Below are 23,356 nucleotides of genomic sequence, written 5' to 3'. Positions count from 1 at the left end.
TCTGGAATTACAGGCATGAGCCACCACACCCAGTTAATTACCCATTCTTTAGAATATGCCTAAATCTGTTCTTGCTTTTGTTCTCAATTGTTTTAAAGATTTATTTATTTTTAGCCAAGTGCAGTAGCTCATGCCTTTAGTCCCAGCACTCAGGAAGCAGAGGCAAATGGATATCTTCCAGGCCAGCCTGGTCTACATTGTGAGTTCTAGGACAGCCTGGGCTACCTAGTGAGACCCTGTCTCAAGGGGGAAGAGGACTTTTTTACTTTTATTTTATGTGTATAGATATTTTGCCTGCGTGTATACCTGTGCATCATGTGTGTTGTCTGGTGTTCAGAAGAGGGTGTCCCCTGGAACTGTAACTACAGATACTTGTGAGTCTCCATGTTAGTGCTGAGAATTAACTCAGAGATCATTTCGTGTGTGTGTGTGTGTGTGTGTGTGTGTGTGTGTGTGTGTGTGTGTGTATACACTTGAGAAGTATCCTCCCTGCTCAAAAAGAACTGGCTCCTGTAGAGAAGAGACAAAAGACCTCTTCTTAGCCACCAGGTAATGTCAACAACTTGACATTTCCCATGTTCTCCGACCCTAACAGGGATGTGCCCTAGCTAGGCCTGGTCACAGAACTATTCCTTATCAGCAGCCCCAGGGCTCCTGGCCTGCACCAGGGTGGAATGGATGCTTAAAAAGGGTCCTGGAATTCCAGGTAGCTAGTCACAACATCTCCTATTCAATCCTCCCTGGTCAAGTCATTTTATTGCTTAGGAAAGACACCATAAGAATGAGAGAAAGAAAGAAAGAAAGAAAGAAAGAAAGAAAGAAAGAAAGAAAGAAAGAAAGAGAGAGAGAGAGAGAGAGAGAAAGAAAAAGACAGAAAGAAAGAAAGACAGAAAGAAAGAAAGGGAAAGACAACACACCCAGCTAAAATTAAACTTAAAGAAAACAAAAGTAAAAACAGATTTAGGAATATCCTTTAAAATAGATAATAACTGGGTGTAGAGGTATGCACCAGCGTCTTTGGGAGCTTAGACAGAACCTCTGGATGTTCAAGGCCAGCCTGAACTACATTATCTAGACCCTTCTCCAAAGAAAGTGGGACTAAGGAAGTGGCTTGCTTGGCAAAGTGGTAAAATGTGTGCCATGCAAGCATGAAGATCTGAATTGGATGCCCAAGACCCACAAAAGACGGCAAGAGTGGCTACACAGACCAGTGCTGGGGCAGCTGGAAGAGGGAGCTCTGGGACTTGATGGCTCAATCAGTCGGTTCCTGATTCAGTAAGACACTGTCCCAAAAATAAGGTAGAGAAGCAACTGAGGAACTACACACACACACACCACAGGCACACACACACACACACACACACACACACACACACAGGTACACACACAACACACACACACACACAACACACACACGTGTGCACACACACGCACACACAACACACACACACCACAGGCACACACACACAGGCACACACAACACACACACACGCACAACACACACACACACACACCACAGGCACACACACACACACAGGCACACACACACAACACACACACACACGGGGTGGGGGAGGGGGGTAAGCTAGGATAGAATTACTCTCCATATTTTTTTCTGTTTTCCTTTCCAGCTCCCTACTCCCTCTCCGCCCCCCTTTCTGAGAAGACTCTGTGACCCTTGCCCTTGCATCTGACTTTTAAAAAGCATATGCATTGGTCTTGTTTATTTGTTTTTGTGTTTATGTTTTGAGAATCTGAATCTTGGTATGTATGGTATGTAGTCAGGCTGGGTTCACCTCCTAGGCTCATGATACACACACCTCACCACAGCCTCCTGAGTGGGACTGTGTGTGCCTATGCCATTTCCCCTGGCTGGAGGCATAGATTCTAATTTTCTTACTCATAGAGTATCAGTTTCCATGGTACCTATTCTTTCTGTCTGGTCCTTCTCCTCTTTCTTGTTTTTCTATATTTTTCTAGGTTCTTCTCTGTCTTACTTCTTTTCCAAGTGTTTGATGGCTCAGCTCTGTCTCTCCACATTTTTGTAATCAAGAGATTTGGGACCAGTGAGTTGGCTCAGTGGGTAATGGTGCTTGCTACCCAAGCCAGGAACCCTGAGTTCAAGCCCCAGATGCGATGCACTTAAAGGTGGATGAAGAGACCCAACCTCATAAACTTATCCCCTGTTCTCCATGTGTGTGGTGTGACAAACATACCCATCCCCACACACAAGAAAACCCCTAAGGTTCATTTCTATTTAAGGATGCAATCCTAAACAATTACTTTTAAACCATGAGTATAGGAGAATGTCATTAGGGATCATTTTATTGATTTTTTTTAGACTAGTCTAGGTCTCTGGGCTGTCTATCTAGTCTGTTTCCTAGTTACCCTGGGTTCCCTTTTGTGGAGTGAGCCTTCAGTCAAATCAGATGTTGGTCGGCTATTCCCACAAGTTTTGTGCCACTATTGATTAATTAATTATATCTTTTGAAGAATTATTTCACTTTGGGTATATGAGTGTTCTGCCTGCATGCATAACTGTGTACTATGTGCATGTCTGGTACCTGTGGAAACCAGAAGAGAATGTCAGGTCCCCTGGAACTGAAGTTACAGGCATCTATGACCCCACACACACACACATTTGGGTGCTGGGAACTGAACCTAGGCCCTGAGGAAGAGCAGTGAGTATTCTTAACCACCCAGCCATCTCTCCAGGGTCCCCAAAATTATTTATGTTTTATGTATGAGTGCTCTGTCTATTTATACACCTGTGTGCCTGAAGAGGGAATTAGATCCCTTTATAGATGCTTGTGAGATACCATATGGTTACTGAGAAATGAACCCAGGGCCTCTGGAAGAGCAGCCAGTACTCTTAACTACTCAGCCATCTCTTCAGCCTCTGCTTACCTAATATATTTGAGCTGGTCTCACTATGTAACCCCTGGCCTCAAACTCCCCATATAGAACAAGCTGGCCTCAAATTCAAAGATATACCTGATTCTGACTCTCAAGTTCTAAGATGAAAAGCATAACCCTTATGACAGGCACTATTTGGGGGGGGGGGGTTTGGGGAGGTGTTTGTTTATTTGAGACAATTCTTATATAGCTCAGGGTGGCCTTGAACTCCAGACTTCCATACTCCAGCTTAACAACCCTGAAGCATTCTATATATCTTTCATCTCACTGTCAGAGCCATACAAGTTCTTGTTAATTAGAAGCATGGTTGAAATTCCTGGTCTATCCTTGCATGATCTGCTAAAAACAGCCATAGAATACTTTGCTGAGTTTACTAAACAAGAGCTACAGGTGTGTCCTTTTGCCTTCTCCCTGGCTCCACCGACAGGCCACGAACTCCAGGGTGTCCATGTCCTCCCAAGACGCAGCACATTCATACCTGTAATTCCAGTACTCTAGATGCAGAGGACTGAGTTCAAGGCCTGCCTAGGATAGTCCATGTTAACCTGAGTTTCTTGCGACACTGGAGAGTCTGTGAAACGTGGTGGTACATGGAAAGACCCTGTCTGGGGAAGAGAAAAGAGAAAAAAGGAGAGAGAGAGAGGAAGAAGAAAGGAGAGAGAACAAAGTGAGAGAGAACTATGGCCTTCCCCTTTTGTTTCAGCTGGCTTCTGATTCAGTAAGCAATAGAAAGTGGCAGAGGTGATGCTGTTCCTTTCAAAACGAAGTGGCTTTCAAAGGCTATGTTCCTGACTACCACGTGCATTCCTATGCTGTGAGGAACCAGTCACAGAAGAGGCCACGGTTAGAGTCTCAGTCCCAGCTAAGAAGCTGGGAACAAGTATCACCAGTGAGCACATAGTGAAGACATCTCCTAAGGATTCAGCTGCCTCCCGCCCCCAAACCATGCCCAGCTATTGTGACTCCCATCAGAGGCCCCAGATGTCAGTGGCAGGGGTGGGAGTGGGGCTGCAGGGACAAGTCTGTCTTACTATGGATGCTGAAAGTCACGCATCCATAAACACAATAAAATAGGTGTCCGAAACTACTGCATTTTGGAGTGATTTGCTACAGGCCAATAGTTAAGTAAAATAGGAGAAATTGTGGGAGGAGATATATAGGTTCCCAGGGACAAAGTTAACATGGGGGGAGTAACTTATGTTGAGCAGAGGTGAAGTTTCCTGGTCTTCAAGCAGACCAGAAGCAAACCTCGGTGTGATAGCCTTAAGTGCCCCGGGGCTCCCCGGAAACCTCCTTGCACAGGTATCACTTTGACAGGCCACCAAACAAGAGCAAAGACTATTTTTCAGCTGTTCATGAGTTCCTCCAGTTTTCACAAACGATTTCTGGTGACATAGTTCTCCTTCCCCTCACTCCTGGTGGCATCACACGGGGTTTGTAACACTAGCATACACATGTGGTAGGAAGATGAATAAGCAGAGCCATATCCACAGTCCCAGATCACCCTCACGCAGAACCTAAACTGTGCTGCCTGCTTATCTTGCCTAGGAACACCTGGTCCACTGTTGTCTCCGGATGCCAGCAAGTAGCACATCTCGTAAATCAGAACTTTCTTCGAGTTCATTATTGCTCCTGGTCATGTTTTCTTCCTTCCTTCCTCCTTTTCTTTTTCTTTGAAAGTTTTATTTTATTTTATGTGTATGAGTACCTGCCTGCATGTATGTTAAGTGTAACCACATTCAGTGCTGTTAGATGCCAGAAGGGGGCATCAGATCCCCTGGATCTCGAATTAAAGTCATTGTGAGCATCTGTGGGTGCTGGGAATTGAGCCCAGCTCTTCTAGAACAGCAGTGTGTGCTCTTAATTGATGAGCCACTCCCAACTCTCACTACCCTTTGTCTATTGCTGCAAATGTTTACCTCTTTCTTTCACTGAAAAGCAACCTAGCAGTGGTTACCAACTGATCAAATTATTCTCTGTCTTAGAAGACAGAAATACAGATGATGCACAATATTTTTGATGTTTACAGAGGAAAGAAATGACCTCCCCCTCTTTTTATTTATTTTATTTGTTTGCTTGTTTATTTTTGTTTTTGGGACAGGGTTTCTTTGTGTAGCCCAGGCTGTCCTTTAACTCACTCTGTAGACCAGGCTGGCCTCGAACTCACAGAGATCCGTCTGCTTCTGCTTCTGCCTCTTCCTCCAGAGTCCTGGGGTTAGAGCACCCCATCTGACTAAGAACAGACTTCTTTTGGTTCTGTGTATGGAGTCTAACCCATGGCCCATGCTCACTACTATTCCACTATACTAAGGAGGCGGGAGTACTCTCTTCTCCTCCCAACTTGATTCCCAAGCATGACTGCAAGCTAGAGGAGACAGTCAGCCCATGGTGTGGAAACAGGAGAAGCTTGTTCTGCTCTTAGGGTACTTACCTACAAATGCCCCAATCAGAGTCAACACTTTATTGATTGGTTTGTTAACTTACTAAGACAGAATCTGAAGTAGTCCAGATTGGGTGGAAATCCTTGATGCAGGTACAAATGACTTTGCACTCCTCTTCCTGCCTTATCTCTGGAGTATTGCGATTGCAGACATCAACCACGGCACCCAGCTTATGTGGTTTATGCAATGCTGGGAATGGAATAGGCGGCTTCATGTATGCTAGGCAAGCACAATAGTAATTGAGCACACACACACACACACACCATGCACACATGCACTGATAGCACTGATATGAACTTACCACCTCAGATCTCTTTTTTTTTTTTTTTTTTTTTTTTTTTTTTGAGACAGGGTCATAGTTCTGGCTGTGCTGGAATTCACTGTGTAGATCATGCTGGTCACCTGCCTCTGCCTCCCAAGTGTTGTATTAAGGGCATGTGCCACCACACCACACCAGGCACTTCAAGATGTCCCTTTCTAATAAGGAATTTCTACATTACATTCCCTCCCAGAATTCATAATGAGTCTGAGGTGACAATTAAAAAAAAAAAAATCATGTGTCTGACAGTGGGAAAGTCTAACAGGACCAGAGCTGAGCCGTGTGTTTTGGCCTCTGCTTTGATGGGATCTGCAGCAGCCCATTCTGAGGCAACACATGACCATGGGTTTCCATTGCTGGAGTAAACATGACCTTTTTTATACCAGGGGATTGTGGTTTTGTTCCATTGAAAGTCCTCTGTGGACAGCTAGGGATCGGCATACAGGATGAGAGGTGAGCAGTAAATATGCCAGTGTGTTAGCATCACTCAGTTCATAAGAAAAGCGCTGATGCAAAACGGACATCGGGCTTCACAAAAGCAGATGACGTACGCTGTGTTTTAGAGATGGATTTATGGCTAATTAACCATCCAGGACTATTCTAGCTCCTGTGCCTAGGAAAGCACGCGCTGAGACAAAGGAGTGATTGATTTGAGTGGGAAAGTCCTGTGTTGTGAAATGAGAGAAGGGAGGCTGGCCAAGGCAATCACTTGGACTTTCGGGGCTTACACGGCTTTGCCATGGAATTGGGATTTTGCAATAGACTGGCTTTGGTTACTGCCGCTATTGTCCCGATTGTTATTATTGTGTTGTTTTAAACTATTTTGGAGTAAGGTGATAGTTAAATCTGTCGTGGGAGGGTAGCTGAGCCACAAGATTTACTGGAAGCTTTTGAAGTTGCTATCGCTGGAATCCAGAGGGAGAAGATATCGATCAGCTCTCATTGTGTAGACATAGATATCATCACGCTCTTACTAAGAGAGGGGAGGCGCTTTGTCCTTCAACGGTAATTACCTGCTCGGTATGTGGAGCCTTAGCACGATTTCAAGGCTGAAAAGAGTCCACGCGAGGATAGTTTAAAAGTGCAATTCCTCTTCTATTTTTTTTCTGTCCTAAAATAAGTCATCTCTACCAATAGCTGCACACGCATCTATTTCCATTGATTTGAAACCTAGAAACAGCTGCAATCAAAGCACTTGGGAGGCTGAGGCAGAAGGACTGGATTCAAGCTTCAGTCAGCCTGGTCGACATGGTGAGATCCAGACCAGCCAGGGTTGTATAGCAAGATCGTATATCCAAAATAGAACAAAACAATGCCGTAGAGGCTAAGAGCACTGACTGCTCTTACAGAGCCTGGATACAGTTCCTACCACCCACATAGTAGCTAACAACCATCGGAATTCCAATTCAGAGGATCTGACCCCTACTGGCCTCTGTCAGCACTGCATGTGCAAAACACCCACACACATAAAATTAAGATAAAGTAAGTCTGGGGGGGGGGGGAGCCAACAAGAAACAAAAGAAACATGATCAACCAAGAATGTGCTGCTTACACAGCTTGACATGGTGGCATGGTGTATAATTCAGCCCTGAGGAGGTAGAGGCAGGAGGCTCAGAAGTTCAAGGCCAGCCTCGATTCTATGTATGTATGTACACACACGTACACACACACACACACACACACGGGTTCACCCTCTTTTCTACTCTTCCTTTTATTTTGTTTACCTTTACATTGTCTTTCTCTTCCTCTACCTCTCTCTACTCTGTCTTGAGGTCAATTGCTATAACTGTGGTTACCACTACCTCCCTCTAGAACAGTGGTTCTCAACCTGTGTGTCAAGACCTGTTGAGGGGTCAAATATCAGATATCTTCCATATAAGATAATTGCATTACGATTCATAACAGAATCAAAATTACAGTTATGAAGTAGCAACAAAAATAATTTTCCTGGGCTGGAGAGATGGCTCACAGGTTAAAGAGCACTGAGTTCAATTCCAAGCAACCACACCACACGGTGGCATACAACCATCTGTAGTGAGACCTGGTGCCCTCTTCTGGCCTGCAGGCATACATGCAGGCAGAACACTGTACATAAGGAACAAATAAATCTTTTTTAAAAAATCATTTTATGGTTGGGGATCAGCACAACATGCAGAACTGTACTAAAGCGTTGAGGCATTAGGAAGGCTGAGAACCGCTGAGCCAGAGGTTCTCTGAAGAGGGGTGAAGGAGAAAGAAGCCCAAGGAAAAGGAGAGGGGGGCTGAGTCTTAAAACCGAGAGGACCTGAACAATAGAAGATGGAGGATCCGCAAACAGGTAAGACGGGTTGGATGGACTTTAAGTTGGTAGAGAGTAAGATTAAAAGGTAAACAAATAGCTTGCGTTTCTGAAAGTGGAAAAACTGGATTCTAGCTAGATTCTGCCAACCAATGGACATTAAGCTCTGAAAACATGAATACCGCCAGACCAGACATGGTTGCTCATGCCTATGATCCCAGCACAGGAAGCAGAGGCAGAAGGATTTTCAGAAGTTGGAGGCCTGCCTGATCTACATAGAGAGTTCCAGGCCACTCAGGGTCACACGGAAAGACCTTATGGCAGTTTGAGTAAGAATGGTCCCTATAGACTCAATGTTTAACTCCTTGGTCCTCAGTTGGTAGAACTGTTTGGGACAGATTAGGGTGTGTGGCCTTGTTAGAGGAAGTGTGTCACTGGTGGCAGGATTTGAGGTTTCAAAAGACACAAGTGCTCAGCTGTCCCTGCCATTATGCCTCTGCTCCACCATCAAAGACTCTAACCCTCTGAAAATGTAAGCCCAATTAAAGGCTTTCTTTTATAAGTTGCTTTGGTTATGGCATTTTGTCACAGCAATAGAAAAAGAACTAAAAAAAGATCCTATCTCAAAACTATAAACTTCTTTAAACAGAGTTCATAAGTTTTGTGGGGTTTTTTTTTAAAGCTTTATTTATTTTTATTCTGCACATATGTGTGTTTTGCCTGCATATATGTCTGGGCACCACTTGAATGTAGTACCTGTGTAGGACAGAAGAGGGCTTCAGATACCTCAGGACTGGAGTTACAGGCAGATGTGAGCTGCCATGTGGGTGCTGGGAATTGAACCTGGGTTCTCTGGAAGAGCAGCCAGTACTCTTAACCATTCTCCAGCCTCAACTGGGAGAGAATACTTGGGAGAGAAACTGGTGCTAACTGAGAACAAGCTCCACCTGCTAGGTTGTCTCTACTAGTATATTACAGGTCATTGGTGTTCGGGGTTAGAAAGCCACTTGCCAAACTCTTTCATGATAGCCTGGGAGGCAAAACAGAGACCTGGCTATAACAGCATGTCAATGTCACAAGGGAAGATCATACCCAGTTTGTTCCCTGATACAGCTGATGTATATCTTGGGTATAGTAAAGCTACATGCTCAGACTGATAGGGTCTTGTTATGTAGCCCAGGCAGACCTCGGGCTCACCAGAGACTTCTGTCCTCCAGGTTGTCTTCCTCGTCTGTGCCAGGAGACTCGGCTTTACTCTCACTCACATCTCCAGAGCATGTACTAGACATTTAATAAAAATTAATGAGTGAATAAAAGGGATAGGTCTTTTATGACATCCAGACACCCAGACACCCAACCACCCAGACATCCAGGTACCCAGCCACCCAGACACCCAGACACTCAGACACCCAGACAGCCGGCCACCCGGCCACCCGGCCACCCGGCCACCTGGCCACCCAGACACCCAGATACCCAGACACCTAGCCACTCAGCCAGTTGTGGAGTTAAAAAGAAAAGAAAGATATACTAAAGTATGAAAGATAAAAGCCCAAAGGAAAAAGGCAAATGAGATAATTTAACAATTAAAAAAAAAAAGCTGAGTAGAAACAAGTCAAGCTAAAGCCAGGCACTCATAACTAAGAATAAACCTCCCTGTGTGATTTATTTGGGAGCTGGGTGGAAGGCCCCCCCAAAACCAACAGTAAGACAACACAACACACAACATGTCTCAATAAAAAGAAAAATCAGATTTACTGTGTGTCAACTCTTAAACGATGAATATATGGGAAAAGAGTCAAGTAGCCACTAAATTGCTTGAATAGGCAAGGGCCCATTTCTTCCAGAATACACCAACACACATTTGCATACAACTGCGTGATTGTTTTACAGTATGGACACAGCATGTTAGTTTAGTCCCTGATCATCTGAGGAAAATACAGAACAATACAACAAAACACATCTATGAAAGAAATGGCATAGTCCCCATGCATGGCAAGTTTCCATAAACTCTCAGAATTCAATCTGAAGTCTGGTTGATGTCACTGCTGTTCTAAGAACTAGACACATGGTGTCACTGTTGTCCTAGCAAAAAACTTGAACAATGCTCCCTTCCACCCTTTGGCTTTCATAGGGGAGGTTAGAGGCTGCCAAGGCAGATTATAACAGTGATTTCTCAACCTGTGGGTCATGATCCCTTTAGGGTTCACATACCAGATTTCCTGTATATCAGATATTTACATTATGATTCACAACAGTAGCAAAATTACAGTTGCGAAGCAGCAACAAATATAATTTTATGGTTGGGAGGGGGGGTCACCACAATATGAGGAACTATCTCAAAGGGATTAGCAGCATTAGGAAGGTTGAGAACTGCTGGTTTAGTGGTTAAGAAGGCTTATTGCTTTTGCAGAGAAGCTGGGTTTGATTCCCAGCACCCACACAATGGCTCACAATCATCCACAACTTCATACATGTGTTACTCATACACACATGCTGGAAAAATATCTCATACATATAAAAATAAATGTGTAGTATGTGTGTTGTACCCATGTCCCTATGCCCTAGCATAAGGTCAGAGGACAGCTCCGTGAAGTGGGCACTTTTTGTGGGTTCCTTCCAGATGATCAGGCTTCCAGGCAAGCTCTTAGCTATGTCACCAACCCAGAAAACCCTCCCCACCCCACCCCCAGGTTTTTCAGACATGGTTTTTCTGTCTTAGAGCCCGATACTCACTCCGATGACAAGAACTCACATAGATCTGCATGCCTCTGCCTCCCAAGTGCTGGGATTAAAGGTGTGTGCCGCCACGGCCCAGATATTTTTATTTTATGTGTATTGTTATTTTGCCTGCATGTATGGCTGTGCACTATGTGTGCATCCAGTGCCTGAAGAGTCCAAAAAAGGGCATCAGCTCCTCTTAAAAATGGAGTTACAGACCGTTGTTAGGCACCACGTGGTACTTGGTATCAAACCCGGGTCCTCTGGAGGAGCAGCCAGTGCTCTTCACCACTGAGCCATCTGCCCAGCATGTCCCTCCCCTCTTTCCTCACAGGGGGATATAGTAGGCACACGCTGTTCAGTCTGGCCTGTGGAGGTCAGGGAATGATTTTCAGAAGTTGGCTCTCTCCTTCCACCAAATGGGTCTCTATATCAAACCTTGGCAGCAAATGTATTTCCCAATAAGCCTTTTCATCAGCCTAAGAGCACTACATTTTTTTTCCTAGGAGTTGTGTGGGCTTTTAAATAAGCATAATGTTGATTTAAATAAACATAATGTTGACATAATCCATAGCCCAGGCATAGGAACCTGTCTTCGCCTCAGAAGCTGGTGCAAAGATGATCAATCAAGCGGAGCCTTTAAGGCTGGCCTGGGAAAGCACAGACACCTGTCTCTAAATGCAAGCAAACAGTGCTGAAAGATGGCTCAGAGCATGTAAGTATCTGCTACTCAAGCCTGGTGACAAAAGCGGCACTTGATTGAGGACCCCATAGAGATAATCACTGAGCCATCTCTCCAGGCCCCTTATTTTTCTTATGCTCTTCCTGCTATTGTTTTTTGAGGGGTATTTATTTATTTATTGTTTTTTTGTTTGTTTGTTTGTTTGTTGGGACAGGGTTTCTCTGTGTAGCTTTGGAGCCTATCCTGGCACTCACTTCATAGACCAGGCTGGCCTTGAACTCACAGAGATCCACCTGCCTCTGCCTCCCGAGTTTTGGGATTAAAGGTGTGCGCCACCACCGCCCGGCTTTGCTATAGTTTTTAAAGATAGAATGTCACTATAGCTCAGGCTAGCCTTATTCTAGTTCAGGACATCATCAAACCCATAGCAATTCTCCTGCCTCAGCCTCCCAAGTGCTGAGACTACACCATGATCATTCCATCTATAGGGGAGAAGGGCCAGCCAAAGAAACACACCCTGAGCAGAGCCAAAGAAACACACTTTGTCCCCAGAATCAAAGCCAGTGAAAGAAATAGCCCTGGCCCTAAACTTACAGCCAAAAGTGAAAGAAACACACATTGGCCCTGAAACCAGAGTCAAATCTGCCCCTGACCCTGAGCAGAAACCCAACCAATCCCGGAACACAAGAACTAGCCTATCTGAGCTCAGAGACTGAAATCTGACCAATCCCCACCTGGAACTCTCCCAAGAAAAACTCCACCCCTAAGAAGCACTATATAAACCTGGTGCCTGTTCAATTTGCTGCTGTCCTCTTCCACCCTGGCAGAGGCAGTCACTCTCCTGGATTCTTCCCTCCCAATAAATCTCTTGAATGAGGTTTGGGCGAGACCTTCCTTCTTTGGAATGGAGAGGGGAAGCCTTTCCCCAGAGCAGGGCTGTAAGCCACTAGGCTTACTGTGACCTCTGGTATTCCTTGGCTCCCGAGTGTCAGAATACTACATTCGCCCATCTCCCTTGCTCACCCCCATCTTTCTCTAACCTTTCCTCCCTCTCTTCTCCCTCCCCCTCTCTCGATAGATAGATAGATAGATAGATAGATAGATAGATAGATAGATAGATAGATCCCTCTCATTGTCCTGCACCCTTCTCACTCAACCCTTCTCTTGCGGGCGCTCACCCCCTCTTTCTATCCCTCTGCCGCCCCTTTTTCTCTCTCACCCAACTGTCTGGCTGATTGCCTGGTGTGGGAAACACTCGTGCTCCTCCAGTAGACCTTTGCAAGGCGCCGGATGTTCTACTCAGAGCCAGAGTTCCTTCTAATGTGTGTAAATACCCACTAGAAGGAGGACATGCTCTTTGTTAGTGCCCAGGCAGCCCTCTTTCTAATGAAACACCTGACCCATGCGGCTCAGAAGGGAAAAGGCACCAGCCGCCAAGCCAGACAGGTGACCTCTGTTGAATCCTCAGGACCTACAATAGCAGAAAGAGAAAATTGCCAAAAATAGCTCCTTTACCTCCCCACCCCAAGGCCATGGTGTGCTCTCCCACTGCTACACAAACACACAAAATAAATGAAAATAAATCAACAACAAAAAACCCTTTTCCACTCATGGAAAATTTAGCTGAGCTCTGGAATTCATCTGTAAAGTTAATTGCAGACAAGCATATGCATTTTGTGAAGCCCCTGGACTAGAGGTTGGAGGTACAGAAATCCCAGCTCGAGGCCTAGCCACCAGTAGCCAATCGGAGAGCAAACCATCTGGAAACATGAAGTCCGGTTTCTGGGATGGACCTTAAACTCTTCATTTCGGAACTCATCAGCAGAGAATAAAATGTTTAACACCTCAGTCTGCGCACGCCTAAGACAGGTGTGGCTGATTTCAATCGCTCAGTAGAGGATTTGGCTCCTGTGTGCCCAGCTTCCGGCCACAGTCCTGCCTTCCTTACCCCTCGGTGCCTGGGCCCCGAGGCATTCAGTTTTCCGCCAATTGGCGGAAGGTAGCTAAGATGGAGAACTGGAAAGCAGGTCCGACACTGTGCAAACCTAACTTCCACTGGTTTGGGAAGCAGCCAAGGGTGTGGGGTTGGCACTTCTACAAGCACATGACTTGTGGGAGGAACACACACCACGCAGACGACCACATACACACACTAGGCACATTTATTCATAATTAGCGGCTACAAAGGGAAGCATGCGCACAAGGATGGGCCTTGAAAGGCCTCTGGCGCCAGTCTCGGATATCCATCCACTGAGCAGATGATCCAGGCAGAGAGGCCTCAGAACCAGAATTAAGAGGGTTGGTCCACTCCGAACTGAAGAGTGAACTCTTCTGACCTCCTCCTGAACATCTCGGGGTTCTGAGTCAGAAGGTCAGGAAGCTTCAGCCATACAGGCTCTTCCGGAGTTGGTCTACCCACCGGCTGAGGCTGAGGGCCTCCAAGACTGGAGACAGGGGACAGAGCAGGGCATCAGGGCCAGGGAGAATGAACCATGGGAGAAGGTCAGATCTACTCATCCCCAGATTTCCCTGAAGCCACACAATAGTTCCTCCGGGGACCCCAAGCGGCTTCCCTCACTTAGGATGGCTCCACAGCCAAAGCAGATGGTCCTCTCATTGTCTCTTCATTTTACACAGGGTCTGTCTATGGAGCCCAGGCTGTCCTCAGACCAGAGCCCCTCCACCTCCTGTGTACCAGGACTAGCAACACGCACCACCACACCTGATTCTAGAGCTGCAGTTTTAAAACAAGTATTTGTGGTGGCTTCAAAGAAGCTTCTCATTAAGTGAGATTCCTGGTCCTCACTTTCAATCTTTTTCCCCCTTTTATTCTTCTCTCACCCTGACCATAGCCTCCTGTCCCTCTACTCCTCCAAGTCTCCCCCTACACCTCCCCTCTCCCCCTTACCCCTTAGGAAAAAGCAGGCCTCACAGTGATATCAACCAGACACGGCATAATAGGATGCTATAAGACTAGGCACAAATCATCACTCATATCAAGGCTGGACAAGGCAACAGGGTTGGAGGAAAAGGGTCACCTGAGTAGGCAAAGGAGTCAGAGACAGCCCACTCCAACTGTTAGGAGTCCCACAAACCATCCAGCTGCAGCATATATGCAGAGGACCTGGCACAGACCCGTGCAGGCTCTGTGACTATCACTTCAGCCTCTGTGAGCCCCTGTTGAGTCCTGCACTGTTGATTCTGTGGGCCGCGTTCTGTGGGCCCCTCAGACTCCTTCAATCCTTCCTCCCTATCTTCCACAGGGTCCCCCAAGCTCTGCCTAATGTTTGGCTGTGGCTCTCTGCATTTGCTCTCTTTAGCTGCTGAAGGAATCATCTCTGATAACCATTGGGTATGCTCCAATTTTCACTTTTACTAAGAGTCACTCTGGTTTTTCTGTTTTCTTTTTAAGGTGTGTGTGTGTGTGTGTGTGTGTGTGTGTGTGTGTACGTACTCTTGGAGGCCAGAAGGAGGATTTGGATCTCTTAGAACTGGAGTTACAGCAAATTGTGAGGGGCCTAATGTGGGTATTGGGAACTGAACTGTCCTCAGCAATAGCAGCAATAATTGTTAAGTGATGGACCATCTCTCAAACACCCTGGTCTTCTGTTAGATTGGGATTTCAAAGAAACTTTTACTTGGGGTAAAGGGTCTCTAAACTAAAGTCTGAAAACCATTCTTTCTCAACTACTTTTGGGAACCTGGGGAGGGGGCACTCAATCCTCCTAGGCAGGGACAAATGTCTATGTCCTTATTTACAGCTCTAGTGGAGAGGGCACCACAGGCCCCTAGGGCTCAACCAAGACCCACTCCTTGTGTCTCCCCTGCCCCAGGGATCCTTGTCCCCCTCAATTAAGAATCCTGAGCAGGCCAGCCAGACACAGGTTGGCACCCAGGCTGAGTCCACAGACTTCAGAGCTTTACTGTCCAACATGGTCACCACTGCTTTCCTGTTATCTAAGTTTAAATTCATGAAAGTTTAATACAATTAGGAATTCAGTTCCAGTCTCATTAACCAAAGGCAAACTGTAGTATCAGTCCTTGGAGACACATCCAACATTTCCAGCACTACCAAGAGTTCTGTTAAGGCTCAGAGTCAGATGTGTCCAACTTGGGGACAAATGCTAAGTTATAAGCTTACTGAAAACATGATACTTACTTTTACCCCTCTTGGGGGTAGCTTGATAATGCAGTTCTCAAGCATGAATTTTGCAGCTGACAACCTCCTTTTACAATATCAATAGGTTGGGTACAAGTCTTAGGGTTTCTGTGGCTGTGATGAAAGCCTATGATAAAAAGCAGCTTGGGGAGGAAAAGTGTATTTCAGCTTACAGCCCTCAGGCCACACTCCATCATTGAGGGAAATCAGGATAGGAACTGAAGCAGAGGCCAGAAAAGAGCACTGCTTACTGGCTTGCTCATCACAGCTTGCTCATCCCAGGGGTGGCACCATCCACTGTGGGCTGGGTCTTCTCACATCAATCTTCAATCAAGAAAATGCCAGGCAGGCTTACCTATAGGCCACACTTACCCACGGAGGCAAATTCTCAAAGGAGAGTCCCTCTTCCCAAATGACTCTGGCTGGTGTCAAGCTGCCATGAAACTAAACACCTGACACCTGCTAGATCCAGCCAGGCTCTGCCCTTCCACACCTGTAGGGCTTAATTCAATGGCTTCACTCTGCCTACGTTTCAGTGTCTCTGTCCATTCAACCAGGCTAACGGTGACATCTTCTCATAGGAAGAGATGATGGTCTCCTTATGCCAAGCCCTTTTCTCTACAGGCAAGCTCCCTGTCCTCAATCTCTCTCTCTCTCTCTTTTTCTCTCTCTCTCTCTCTCTCTCCTTTTCTTCTCTCCTTTCTCTTTCCTCTCTCTCCCACTCTCTCTTTCTCTCTCCCCCTTTTTCTCTCCTTTCTCTTTCCTCTTTCTCTCCTTCCTCTCTCTCCTCTCTCTTTCTGCTCTCTCTTTAGCTCCGCTCTCTCCTCTCTGTCCTTTTCTCTCTCAGCTCTCTCTCCTCTCCCTCTTGCCCATCTCACTCAGCCCCCCTCTCTCATTTTTTTTCTGCCTGAAGTGTTTGTTTGTCCCTCACCCACTATGGGATCCGCCAAGGTCCCCCTGTAGGAGCAGATCCCAACAGTATATGTGTATGCCTATGTATACATATATACATCTGTGTATATATGTACATGTATGTATATGCATAATGTGTGTTTATGTGTGTGTGTGCATGCATTTTTAAAAAGTAAATCTAACACATAATATTAATTCAAGAGTGATCCCAAACTTCTGGAGTTTGTTCCTTTGGGATCAGGAAGAAATTTTGCTGGTTTCAGTTTTTATATTTGGTTTTTATTCATAGTGAAGGTTACAGTCATAATGAGTACTATCTTGGTGACTGCTCCAGCTGTCAGTGCTCCTGTGAACAGGTCTGTGCACCTAGGAAAGTTTCCACAGGGGTACAAACACAACCTTAGCTGACCATGAACTCCCCATGGGGAATGTCTGAACTTGGTACATGGTACACTCAGACAAAAGCAACCCAAAGGATCCTCTGAAACAGTTACCTCTGAAGTGTGTTCTGCCAGACCACAGAGTCTGTTTGGAGATGAGAGAGGTAAAACCACAAGCTCCTTTGTCTACCTTAATTAACCATTAAATAAGCACATGCATTTTTCCATCCACGTGCACAAGGTAGATGGAGCTAATTGCCAACCAATGAGCCAGACATTTGCTGCCCATCAGCCTTTCAAGAGAAATGCTATTAGGATGAAGAGATGAGACTGTGGGTTTCAACAGTGTAGCCAGGGGCAGCTGTATCCTTTGAATGTAGAAATGCTAAGTAATGGTTGAAAGCAGAGCAGAGAAGCCAGGTTTTCTGTGCTCAAAGCTTAATTTTGAGGGGATGTGCACAAAGTTATGTGAACTTTCTTTTTTTTCTAAACAATGCTATTATCATGTAATAATATAATATAAAAGTTTATATTATTGTTGTGGGGTTTGGGGTGGCTATGCCATGGGACATGTGCGGAGCTTAGATGACAATTTTATGGAGGGTATTTCCCCTTTCCCTTTATGTGGACTCCAGGGACTCTGTTTTATCCCTGACCAAACCCAACTTGGCTTCCAGGTTACAATCCATCATCAAGGAAAACCAGGGCAGGAGCTCAAGGTGACAACCTGGAGGCAGGAACTGAAGCAGAGACCGTGGTAGATGCTGTTTATTGCCATGCTTCCCAAGTCCCACTAGCCCAGGAATGGCACATGAACTGGACCCTTGTACCTCCATTAACAATTTAAAATGCCCCACACATATTAATAATGGACAGGCCAACCTGATGGAGACAGTTCTTTACCTGAGGTTTCCTCTTCCCAGGTAACTCTAGTTTGTGTCAAGTTGACAAAGCAAACAAAAACCAGTACATTCTTTTTTATTATTATTATTTTATTTTATATAACAAAGTCCAATTAAATGAAAACAAACATTTATACACAATATTTGGGAATTTGGGCGTCGTTCTTTCCAAACTACTTCCTGCTGGTAAGGGGTGCTGTCATGGGGGATTTGAAGAAGATTCAGAAATCCTGGCTGTAGTCTGTAGGGCTGCTTTGTCCAGCTGTTTTGAATGTAGGGTCACCTTGTACTCTGTTTCAGGCGGTCTGGCGTGATCAAACCTCATTAGTCTGGAAGGAATCCACATCTTTTCATTTTCAAACCAGTACATTCTTTGGCAACCGAATACATGTGTATAATATATTTTTATCATATCCACCTCCATTATCCTTCTTATGCCCCTCTCATTTCCTCTGAACACCTTAATCCCAATTCCTCCCCCATCTCACTTCATGACTTCTTTTTCATGACCTACTGAGTTTAATTAGGGCTGCTTGCATGAGTAACTGGACAGGTCTTCAGCGGCTGTACCACTGAAGGAAAAACAATGACTCCTCCCCTTTCAGCAGTCATTAACTCTCAATAGCTCCTCAACAGGAAGGGGGACCGTTGGAGCCCCTCCCCATCATGAAGGACTGGCAACTGGTCCCACCGAAGGTCTCCCACAGGCATTCACGGCTGCTATGAGTCCACAGTGCCACAGCCATGTCACATCCAGAAGACAGAGTTCCACGGCTCGACTCCCCACCCTCCCACTCTCACATCCTTCCCACTCCTGTGATAATCCCTGAGCCACGCGGCCTCGAGACAGATGCCCCGTTAGGGCAGAACACTCAGCACTTTGACCACTTTGAGACTCTGCATTAACTAAAGCTTGAAGGAATAGCACACTACCAGAGTGATGTAGTTCTGTCTTGTGAGACAGGAACTCCTGTGACCTAGGCTGTCCCCCAACTCACTCTGCAGCCAAACATGACTCTGAACACACCTTTAATTCCCAAGTGCTGAGATGTCAAGCATGTGTAGTACCATGCCCCATTTATATAGTGTGGGGGTGAGGGGGTGGAGGGTAGGGGTGGAACTCAGGGCTTCCTGCATGTCAGACAAGCACTGAAGAAACTAAGCTATAACCCAGCCCTACCCTGTATGACTTTAGACACATTCTTTTTGTTTATTTTTTGATTTTTGAGACAAGGTTTCTCTGTGTAGCTTTGGAGCCTGTCCTGCAACTCACTCTGTAGACCAGGCTGGCCTGGAACTCACAGAGATCTGCCTGCCTCTGCCTCCTGAGTGCTGGGATGAAAGGCGTGCACCACCACTGTCCAGCTAGACACATTCTTTAACATGGTGTTCTTAAGACTAAGTGCAGCTGGGTGGTAGTGGTGACTTAGTCCCAGCACTTGGGAGGCAGAGGCAGGCTGATCTCTGTGAGTTCGAGGCCAGGCTCCAAAGCTACACAGAGAAACTCTGTCTCTGAAAGCCAAAAAAAAAAAAAAAAAAAAGTTAACTCTATAAGGAAGGATGCTAATAATGCCTGATGGGGGATGTCCTTCTGTATGCTGTAAATATAAATATATGTTTCTTTATTGGCTGATGAATAAAGATGTTTCAGCTAATGGACTGGCAGGATGCAACCAGGCAGGAAGTATAGGCAAGGCTATCGGACTAGGAGAAGAGGAACACAGAGAGTGAGTTGCCATCAAGATGCCATGTAGCTACTGGGAAACTAGGATGTCCGGGCATTCTCCAGTAAGCCAAGACTGCATGGAAATACATAGGTTAATAGAAATGAGCTAATAATTAACAGAGAGCTAGCCAATAAAAAGTCTGAGCCATCGGCAAAACAGTTGATAATTAATATAATTATTTGAGACTTGTGTGTTTATTTGAGACTAAATGACTATGGGACGGGACAGGACAGAAACTTCTGTCAACAAATGGCACCCAACATTTAGCAAGAATTTCTACATAAAACCCGACAAAAGCTTTAAGAGGGTCTGAACATCCAGAAACAGAGCCACAGTGGACTTCCAGGTCTCACAGTCTCATCAGGCCATGGTGCAGAAGCACTGTGGCATTCATGCTTGAGCACAGCATGGTGCATGGCAGATTTACCTTTTACTCATACAGACAAAAAAGGTTTATGGGCAGTATGCTACAAGCTGCTTGATGGCAGCACAGACCAGAGTCCAGGTGGTGAGCACAGCTCCCAGAGCTGACGGTACATGTACCCCACCAAGTGGGAAAGCCTAACTGGTTGGAGCCAGCAGCCCAAACCTCCAATTTAATCTGAGCCATGCTGTTTAGCAGATTAAAGTCTCATGGTCCAAAAAAGATAGAGATATACAGTAAAGACTGATTCAGATGAAGAAAAACCTCTAAAGGGTTCACAGTGTGTTTAAAAAATATATATATATACATAGGCTTGGGAGAGAAAGGAAAAAGGACAGAGAAAGGCCTTAAGAAAATTAAAAAAAAAAAAATAGAGTAGCCGGGCAGTGGTGGCATATGCCTTTAATTCCAGCACTTGGAAGGTAGAGGTGAATGGATGCCATATGAGACTATAGCTTCCTTGAATTTCCCTACAGCTAACATTGTCACAGGCTTCTAAGTAGTTCTTATTGAGTCTCCTTGTGTGGCACTTCCTGTAAGATTACCGGGTATATTGAAGGTGGCTCTCTTAAGACCTTAGAGTGTTCATTCGTAGCATTAAAATGCAATGCTGATTTTGGTTCTCCATGTAACTCCTGAGTCTGGGTTTGAATATCTCTGTACTCTGCTTTAATAAGTTTTTCTAAGGCCTGCATTCTTAGCACTCAACCAATTTTTTAAAAAGATAAACCAAGAATTATCAAAAGGACAACAAATATTATCAAAATGACAAATAACAATATGTCAACGGTGGTTAAGTTGATTATCCTTTCATTGAATTTTTCCATTTTTAAACCACCCATTATGTAATTATACACAAATCTAATTTTCTCCATTTTAATAGTGTTTTCCATTTTGTGTGTGTGTGTGTGTGTGTGTGAAAAACTTTTTTAAAACTAATCCCTTCCTTTAAGAATTCCCAATAAACTTACCAAATCTGCCAACAATGTCAGTGAACTGTGAGGTGTAGCATGTCTGAATCTGAGAACTAGCTTGTGGCCATGAGCTGAGTGTTGGCCTGAGGAAAGAGGGGCTCTGGGAAAAGCCTGAAAGCCTCCAGAGTTTGGGTGGCAGCTGAAGACTTTAGAGAAGCTACAATCGAAAAATCCCACACTTGCTCAAAGATTTGAAGAGAAAACAAAAGAAAACGGAGCTGGTAGGCAGGGACTCACTCAGCCTGCAGCTTTTTCATGAATTCGTACTTTAACACTGGGGGCTAATATGCTAGTAGGATTTACTCAGGAGGCAGAGGCAGGCAGATCTCTGTGAATTTGAGGCCAACCTGGTCTTTTTTTGTTTTTGTTTTTCAAGACAGGATTTCTCTGTGTAGCTTTGGAGCCTGTCCTGGAACTCACTCTGTAGACCAGGCTGGACTCAAACTCACAGAGATCCTCCTGCCTCTGCCTCCCAAGTGCTGGGACTAAACGTGTGCACCACCAAGCCAGGACTTTTACACAGAGAAACCATGTCTTGAAAAGCAAAAAAAAAAAAAAAAAAAAAAAAAAACATAAACAAAACATTGGCTCCCAGTCTGTGCCCAAGAAAGACCAATGCCATTGGTCAACATAGCAACCCTCCTCCCCTAAAAAAGGCAGAAGTCTCATTCGAACCTCTTTCTACTTCAGCATCTCTCAAGGCCATTTGGCTCACCTTTACCTTATCCTTGAAATACTTCTCCAAAGCAATTTTCCATAGTGTTCAGGTTTTTACTGCCACAGATGCTATCACCGTTTATAAAAATGGAGTTTGTAGCCTTCCCGGCTGTGTATAATCAGTAGGTAACAAATTTAAAAAAAAAAAAAAAAAAAAAAAAAAAATGACTATCTCTTCTTTCCACAGCCTTCTTAATTCTGAAACTTAACCTGGTTAATGTGCTGTAAATAGCTCTAGCATCATCAGATTGCTTCTGTGTTTTGGATTTGCATGAAAACATAATAGCTATCAAACTCATCCTATTCACAATGTTTACATTTAATGCTGTAAGGAGTTGTACTCTTATCAGCCCATTGAGCACTAAGACTCAATTTGAGTACACAAATCATGTTGCAAGACAAAATAATATCCTTTGAAGTCTGTTGCTGTGTACTATGAGTGGAACGTTATCAAAATAACTGGGCACCACACTAGTGCATCTTTTCTTGACATTTGAATGTAAAATGTTCCATAAAAATGATTAAGAATGGAAAACAAATAATTACAGGTATTTTCCTTGTCCTTTGTTTAAGCAGAAAATATTCAGGAGTAGTAATGAGGATTTGTTTAGGCCAACATAACACAATGATACCACAATAAATGTTCAAAGTTTTGGTAGTGTGGCTGGCCCAGAATTGCCTATCACTTTGTCAGTGAAGGTCAACATAAAATGACCAGCCCATTTTCTAACTGGCAGTTGGCATAACATTGTAAGTGTGAATTTAGGAATATAACTTGACAATATGATAGGTTTAGATGAAAGACGATGTATCCAGAAAGAGAAGAGCAAACAGAGGAGGCTGGGGCATGACTGTGAGTGATGGGTTTAGTGTATGGCTGGCTACTGATGGATAGGGAAATGTAAGCCTAGAATGCTGGGGTAATCTGGCTTGATAACAGCAAGGATAAAGATAAATACAGGGCCAGGCATTGATGGCACAGGCCTTTAGTCCCAGCACTCGGGAGACAGAGGCGGGTGGATCTCTGGGAGTTGGAGGCTAGCCTGAAAAGACCCATCTGAAAATTAATGAATAAATAAATGAATGAATGAATGCTAAGATAAAATCTAGGTGTGATCTACACACCGGTAATCCCAGAGTTTGAGAGCCTGGGGCAGATGAGGAGTTTGACCACTGGGCTACCTAATGAGGTCTGTACCAACCTCACAAAGCAAGAACCTGGTTTATAAATAAATAAAAAGCAAACAAGCAAGCAGGGGAAGAGAAATTAGACTCATTGGTTTGTTATTAATTGGATCAAATTGGAAGTCAAAAGAGCTTCTGCCATTAAGCACAGAAGAGGTGTGATTCCTCTCACAGCAGTCACAGCCACGGTCAGACAGGCATCTAGGAGAGTGCATGTGGTGAGGCGTCCACAGCCTTCCTCAGTTCTCTACCTTACCCTCCCTTCATTGTCCTCCAAACCTGGGATCTACCTCTGTAGCCATCACCACCCTTAGACTAAGTATCAGCTCAGTTCCCCCAGGCAAGAGCGTGTTCATGAACATGATCTCATCCTCCTCTTAATGTATAGCAATTGCGATGACTTTACTCAGAGACTCGGAATTTTCCTGTTTCATTCAGCAGTGCATTCCTCCTCCTTTTACTTTTTTATTATTACTTATTGTATATAGTATTCTGCCTGGGTGTGTGTCTATATATCACATGTGTGCCAGGTGCTCTAGGTGACCAGGGAAGGCTGTCATAGCTCCTAAAAGTGGAGTTACAAATAGTTGTGAGGCACTATGTGGTTGCTGGGAATTGAACT

Source organism: Phodopus roborovskii, unplaced genomic scaffold (genome assembly GCF_943737965.1).
Source record: "Phodopus roborovskii unplaced genomic scaffold, PHOROB, whole genome shotgun sequence".
In the NCBI taxonomy this organism is placed as follows: Eukaryota; Metazoa; Chordata; class Mammalia; order Rodentia; family Cricetidae; genus Phodopus; species Phodopus roborovskii.
Note: the sequence above shows the minus strand (reverse complement) of the source record.